Here is a 7475-nt window from a genome sequence, read left to right on the forward strand (position 1 = left end):
ACCCGGTCGCGCTCTGCCCGCCCCGCGCGTCCTCTCCCCCGGCGGTCAGGGCGGTCTGGCTGGAGCCCCGATCCGGGGCGACGAGCGCTGAGAATCCTGGCTCTGGCACTTAGCTCCGTGACCTTGAGCAGTTATTTAACCTCTCAAGGTCGCTGCTTTCCCACCCGTAAAGCGGGACTGAAGCGGCCGTCTCTGCGGGCTCCCGAGAGAATGAAAGGAAGGATGGAGACCCAGCCTCGAGCTCCCAGTGCCCAGCCCCGTCTCCGTCCGACTCATTTCTTCCTCTTCTCTATTTTCTGCCTACTCTTCTCTAGTGTTGGCTGTCGTTTTTGATCCTGTGTTTTTCCTCTTGATTTTGTCTCCCCAGTCTCTCGCAGAATCCTTTTCCTTTCAGTTCTCCTTTTTCTCCCGTGTTCGTTATTGTGACCAAATTCATCAAAGACTGGTTTCCACTCCCTAGACCAGGCCTCCCCAAGAAACAGCCCCCGCTCCATAATCTCCAGCGCCCCCTCGCCGGGCTACCCCAGTCAGTCAAGAAAGAACTCGGCTTACTACGTTTAAACGCGGTCTTAAGACACACGTCCCCTTCGCCCCATTTCCAATCATTAAATTTCTGCTACGTGGGACCTCCGAGACCACGGCTGCCCTGAGGGCAGGAGCCACCGTGGCTTCTTTGTCACCATGTCCCCGACACCAGGGCCAGGAATCCATGCCAGGGCTGGAGGAACGTCGGCCCGCGACCGACAAGCCAAGTGGGGAGCTGAGACTGTAGCCCAGACTTCCAAATACTCCTCTTGGTCCTTGGTACAGAGAAAAACGAATTCGTATATGATGTTCCATAGTCAAATATGAACATATTTAAAAGCACAATGTTGTTAACTCGTGTTTTTTTAAAAAACCATGTTCCGTAACTTTTACCTGTAGAACTGAGGTTTGGATCAAGTTCTTAATTATGAAAGTTGGTTAAGAGAGAAAATTAAAACACCACCAAATTGAATTGCCTAAAGATGAGCTGCATTTGTGCTCATTTATTGAAACGTTTTAAAGATGCTTTGAAATACACGTTATTTCTTTACAACCAAAAACTACACTGTATACACTATCATATTTTATATAATACAAAGATTATTATAAAATGTCGTAAACTATAACCAAAGTTTGTACAAGAACTTTTTTAAAAGAAGAAAAAAGCTAAGAAAAAGAAGAAAAAAAAAAAAAACTCTTGTAAAGAAGGCTAAGCAGATAATTTTTAGTTGCTTGCAAGTTACTTCAAACCTAAAAGTAACAGGTTTCCTTTGAAATTATTTCTCATTTTTATTAGAATCTAATTGAAGATCACCTGTAAAAGATGGGGGAAGGAAGACAAGTGGGGAAATAGCACTTCTATGCACAGATTTTTGAAAAGTAAAAGAACCACAGTACCACCTTGTGGGGAAGAGAGATTTTTTTTTTCTCCTTCAATATTATGGTTGTTTTATTTCCCTATGCTACAGTCGCACACACACACAAATTAAAAATAAAAACAAAGCTATTTGAGGCTCAAAGCAAAAATTTAGTTGTGATAATATGCTTCTCCAATATTTTTAACACACTGGCATGTTTATATTAAAACTTTTAAGATTATACTAGCAAGTTAAACATAACAGTATGTGGTATTAAGAAATTTTACTCTTAATGCTGCAAATAATGCCATAAATCAAATGTTAGGCATGAAGTAGTAAATATAAAATTGTGTGCACAGTCTAACAGAATAATAATTCTTTTTAAATTGGCTTTGATTTCAGTATTAAATACAATTTATGCATTTTAAAAATGTATTTCTTTTTTCAATTGCTTGGACTTGGAAAAAACATATTTTTAGATAGATACAAAGCAATTTTTATATATTAAAGTTGTTTGTCTCATTATATCTAAGAAGGGTGGAGCAGTCAGACATCTACAGAACTCACAATTGTTACCTTAACAAATCTGTTCTAGCCACTTTCAGGATATAAAGAGGGCACAGATCATAAAGCTTGGATTTTAAAAAGTAAATCTGTAAGACTCCAGAGCCAAGAAATGCAAAACAAAAACTGTTCCTCATCTATTGTACATCTGGAAATATCTTAAATGACATGAATGTTGCCTGCTCTAAACGTGTTTTCTGTGAGGCAAGAGGGAATTCAGGGGTTACCTGTAGGCATTCTTTATTCTTTGTGCTTTAGAATCACAGGGCTGGTATATCCCTCTGACCTTCAGGAAGGACTAAATCAAAAGCATCCCAGGAAGAGACCAGTGTATTTCAAACTGTGTTCAGCAGAGCCCTAGGGACTGTCAAAAGATTATGAGGGGAGGGAAACACTGAGAGAGGCCCCTCACTCACAGCTTCCACCAAGCAAGTCTGCTTTCATCGTTTTCACATATAGGAATTCTGCCTACAATTCAGTGTAAACAACAGGCTCTGTGGCTTTAAAAATCCAAGTAATTTTGTATAAGTCTAATAAATAAATGTTGTAAGAAATTTCCTGATGCTTCCTGCAAGTTTATTAACAAATGCACTTCAAGAGCAACCCACCATGCTTCCAAATACTGCATTCTTTTCTTCTTTAAAAAGATTCATTCATGACACAATGTACATAGGTTGGAAAAAATTTCAATTAAAACAGAAGTACATTAAACTAAATATCTCCTTCTCACAACCCTAACCCATTCACTCCCCAGGAGTAACACAGTTAATGTTCTGATTTGTATCTTCCTAGACACTGTGTGCACAGGCACACGCCTGTATGGGTGCATACAGATGCCCACCCCCTGTTTGATTGTTTGTTTCAAGAGAACAGGATCAAATACCTGTGTTTTTTCTTCTTAATAACATAATAACATCTTTCTGTGTCAGTAACTACAGAACCACCTCATTCCTAGAAATGACTCCATGGTATTCAAGGTATGGATGTGTATAATTTATTTAATCTCATCCTTATTGTTGAATATTTGGATTTTTCCTCTATTTACAAAAATGTTTCCTATACTTTTCACCTGGCCAACATCCATACATACAGGTTTCAGGTTTTTAAAATGTTTCTTCTTCAGAGTAACCACACCATCAAGTTGTAAGAAGTAACAACTGCAAAACTTTAAAACATAATTTCTCAATACAATATACTTTTCCTGAAAGAGCATTTTAAATACAACAGAATAGGATTTTTGTAAGCATAGTTTCATATTCATTTCTTTACTGGGAAACAAATAAACCAACATCTTTTTAAGATTTTTTCCAATACCACACGAATGAGATTTACACTTTTTTTAGAGAGCTATTTGGCTGCATCTATCAATATTTAAAATATTCATGTCTTTCTACCTAACATCAAGGTAACTTTTCTATAGGAATATTCTCACAAGTTCATTAATTCATTCAACACATTTATTGAATCGATCCAAGTGCTAGTCACTTTGCTAATTTCTCACGGAAGAGTGGTTGAAAGAAAAAAAAATACTCAAGGGGATTATAGTGTAGTGAGAGAAGTCTATACTGGATAAACAATCACATGGTACGTATGCTATTATAAATTGTGAAAAATAGTAATAGGAAAAGTAAATTATAATAAGTGATTTTAACAGTGAGTTTTCTTCCTAAAGAGCTACAAAATGTTACACCGTCATCTCTCTCATTACACTTCACCTTTTAAACCCAATCTTTTACAATATATTACTAAAGCATCCCACATACATTTTTTTCTTTTTTCTTTTTAAATATACCTCAACATAACGGACAAACCACTTGAGTCTAATGAACCCTCAAGATTGACAAGTCACACTTTGAGCTCATTTTAGTCTTTGTCCCAAATTTATTATTAAGATATTATTAAGATACTTAGTCATTTGTATTTTACCAGCCCTTTCATTTTTCTATTGTGAATTTATTTTTCAAATAATGAGAAATAAGGAGAAAATATAATAGAATATTCAAATATATAAATAAATACAGTTGTTTGGATAAAGCCAAGAACGTAGGTGAAGCTAACTCTCTGACTGGCAATCAACACCAACCCAGTACAATTTCAAAATCACTGCCAATAAGATGGTTTAGAAGAGTCCAAATTTAGTACATAGAAGATAGTTCAGGCATGCCAATCTCAAAGTCTATACAGACTTTAATACCTGAAAAGATATATATGAAAGCTAAAGGCTAACATAAAGTGTTTTTTATTGTAGTGGAGGAATAAGAGCTAGAAAAACGGTGTGGCAATGGTTTAGTTTTCAAGGATGTCAGTTGTGACAATAGTAGGAGATACCAAGACTAAGCTGAGCTGTGAAACCTCAGAAAATTTCTACATATCTGAGCATATTTAGAGGACAAGTTAGATTTGGCTATCAGGCTGGGCGCGGTGGCTTAGGCCTGTAATCCCAGCAGTTTGGAAGGCCGAAGTGGGCGGATCACAAGGTCAGATCGAGACCATCCTGGCTAATACGGTGAAACCCCGTCTCTACTAAAAATACAAAAAATTAGCTGGACGTGGTGGCGGGCGCCTGTAGTCCCAGCTACCCGGGAAGCTGAGGCAGGAGAGTGGCGTGAACCCGGGAGGCGGAGCTTGTAGTGCGCAGAGATTGCGCCACTGAACTCCAGCCTAGGCGACAGAGTGGGACTCTGTCTCAAAAAAAAAAAAAAAGATTTGGCTACCAAAGGTCTATTTGTAAAAGGTGCTCCTAGAAAATAACTCATCTTTAGGTTAACAGAGACTTTCAGAGTACAGGTTTGACCCAACAAAGGATAATAAGCCAGTCTCATTATAGGAATGATTTTGGCTGTGTTAGCGAGCTTCGGTGACATATATGGAGACTTCCTGAAAGCACTGGTAAAAATTTAAGAGGCCAGAATAACTTCAGGGTAGATGGAGGATGGGGAGGTGATAATAAGAGAAGTACTGTTTTGTTTTTGTTAGAGTGAAACTATGACCCTATGACCTCATTTTTATCTTGTATCTGGTGCATCCTAAGGAAATGTGAGCTAGATAACAGAACAGCAGGCCCAACTGAAGAAAGTCATTATGAAGCTGACACTGGCTTTGTTGTGCTAAGTTCTTTCTTTCAAGCTTTGGCTGAGTTTGAATTTTGGAAGCAGAGTTCTTTCTATCTGAATCATGAGGAACAGATCACTATCAAAGAAAGATTATTTGAGAACTCATTAATGACTCCAACTGGTATAAAATAATGTCTTGAAACTATAGTAGAATAAACTCCCACTCTCCTCTCCCCACCCTGGAAAAACAACAACAACAACAACAACAACAAAAACAGAACAGCCCTGGTCTCTAGCATTTGGGATAGGGATTGACTGGGAAGGGGTACGAGGGAACTTTCTGGGATGATGAATAATGTTTTATAATATAATAGGCTTTCATTTATACAAGTATATTCATTTTTTGAGACTCAGTTAATGTATACTAAAGATATGTGCATTTATTATATGTAAAATTTTCTGCAGAAGACAAATATGTTTAAAATACTGAATTCTTGTTAATGTTATCAGTGCTGAAGTATTTAGGGAAAAATGTACCAATGACTGCAATCTACTTTCACTAGTAAATACATCAAAAATTAAGATGTAGTAATGGGTGGATAAAGGGCTAACTAGATGGACAGAGATGCATAAAACAAGCAGAGTAAAATTTTAATGATAGACTCTAGGCGGCAGACATTTGGGTGTTCACTATAAACTTACTTCAAGTTTGATGTGTGTTTGAAATGTTTAATAATAAAATATCAAGGGGAAAATTAACTCCTTGAATCCAAGAAGGTTTGAAGTCTAAAAGGGACAAGAGTAGACTAAGAATCTGTTTACACGCCATCTAAAACGACAAAGAACCAGAATAATGGGAATAGGCAAGATAAAAATGTCAGCCCATCTAATTTTCCCTGCCTCTGACTCCCCTAGATCCCCACAATTGGTTATACTGTAAGCAGATACAGCTGTTCACTACACAGCTACCCCTCACTTACACACAAACATCACACTCGAAACAAACAAGCTTAGAACCAGACACTTGCCATTTCTCAGTCTCATCACTGGCTTCCATGTTGATGCCTGAGCCTCTTTCACCCACAGTCAGGCTTGGGGTTCAGTGCCCCAGGGATGACAAGTACAATTCTGGAATTATCCTGTCCCTTTCAATCCCAGCTCTGGGAAGCTCTAGTTGTAAGGGTGGAGTTTCTGTTTTGGTTCCTGTTATCTCATCAGGTCTCTGTGGTCACTCTCCCACTTTGGAGCCTGAGACCCAGCCTATCACGTAAATAGATGATGACTGCTATACCAGAATGACCCCTAGGATAAAGAAGAGAGCTGGAAAGAGTCCTAGACTTGGAGGCATGAGACTCAAATAAGGGTTGAGAGAGTTGAGGCTACCACTAAAGAGCTTGAGGTCAAGCCACATAATTATTTAACAAATATATTTAAGTTTCTATATTGTACTAGGCACTATGCCTGGCACTGACCAATTGGTCGCAAACAAAACAGATATAGCCTCTGATGTCACAGAGCTGACAATGGTGGCAGAGTTAGTAAACACCAAAATATACATACATATAAATAGATATACATGAATATATAACAATTTATTATAAATACTATGAAAAAATACTCTGAGATGATATTAAGGCAATTCACTTTCGATGGCTTAGGTAGAGAAGAGCTCTCCAAAGAAATGCCATTTAAGCTGGGACCATGTGAAGTGAAGTACAGGGTAGAGAGGGGAAGATAGTAAAGACTGAAGGAAGAAAATGTGAAAGTGTCTGAGACAGATTAACGTTAGAGGAAAGGGAAGAAATCTGATGAGACTGGTGTAAACAGGTATAAACCAGAGAAAGTATAAGTCCTCGGATAAGGTTTCAGACAAGTGAGCACGAACCAGATTTTATCACGCAGGCCTGAAAAGTATGTGAAGGCCTTTGGGTTTTTATTTAAGCACAATGGGAAATCATTTAAGAGTTTTGGGCAGAGAAATGAAGTCTTCCTGAGTGCCAAGTGACCCAGAAATATCTCCAGTTCTAGGTACCAAGCCTTCTGAAATAATACATCAAGAATGTCAGCTTCAAGAACTCAAGGGATTTTTATTTGTGTCACTCACTACTCTTTCCCTAATGTCTAAAGTAGCAGGAGCTCAGTAAACATTTGTTGAATAAACAGTATGTTTTCTTTACAATTGTAGATTTAGGTCATACTCAGTTTAATGGCTCTGCATTTAACTATGAATTCAACACCATAGGGCACTTCTTTTGGCTCCACCGCAAAGAAAACCCTAACTCTGCCACACATAGGACAAGGGCCAATTTGATATTTTGATCACAAAACTCCTGTGGAGGGAAGAACAATGGGTTCATATAGATTTACATAGTAAGTATTAGGAAAAAAGTGAGAGAAAAACACAATCTGTGAAAGGATGATGGGAGAGTGTTGGTGGAGCAGTTGGAAATTTATAGTTCAAGTAAGAGTGGAGAGG

Source organism: Rhinopithecus roxellana, chromosome 4 (genome assembly GCF_007565055.1).
Source record: "Rhinopithecus roxellana isolate Shanxi Qingling chromosome 4, ASM756505v1, whole genome shotgun sequence".
Taxonomy (NCBI): Eukaryota; Metazoa; Chordata; class Mammalia; order Primates; family Cercopithecidae; genus Rhinopithecus; species Rhinopithecus roxellana.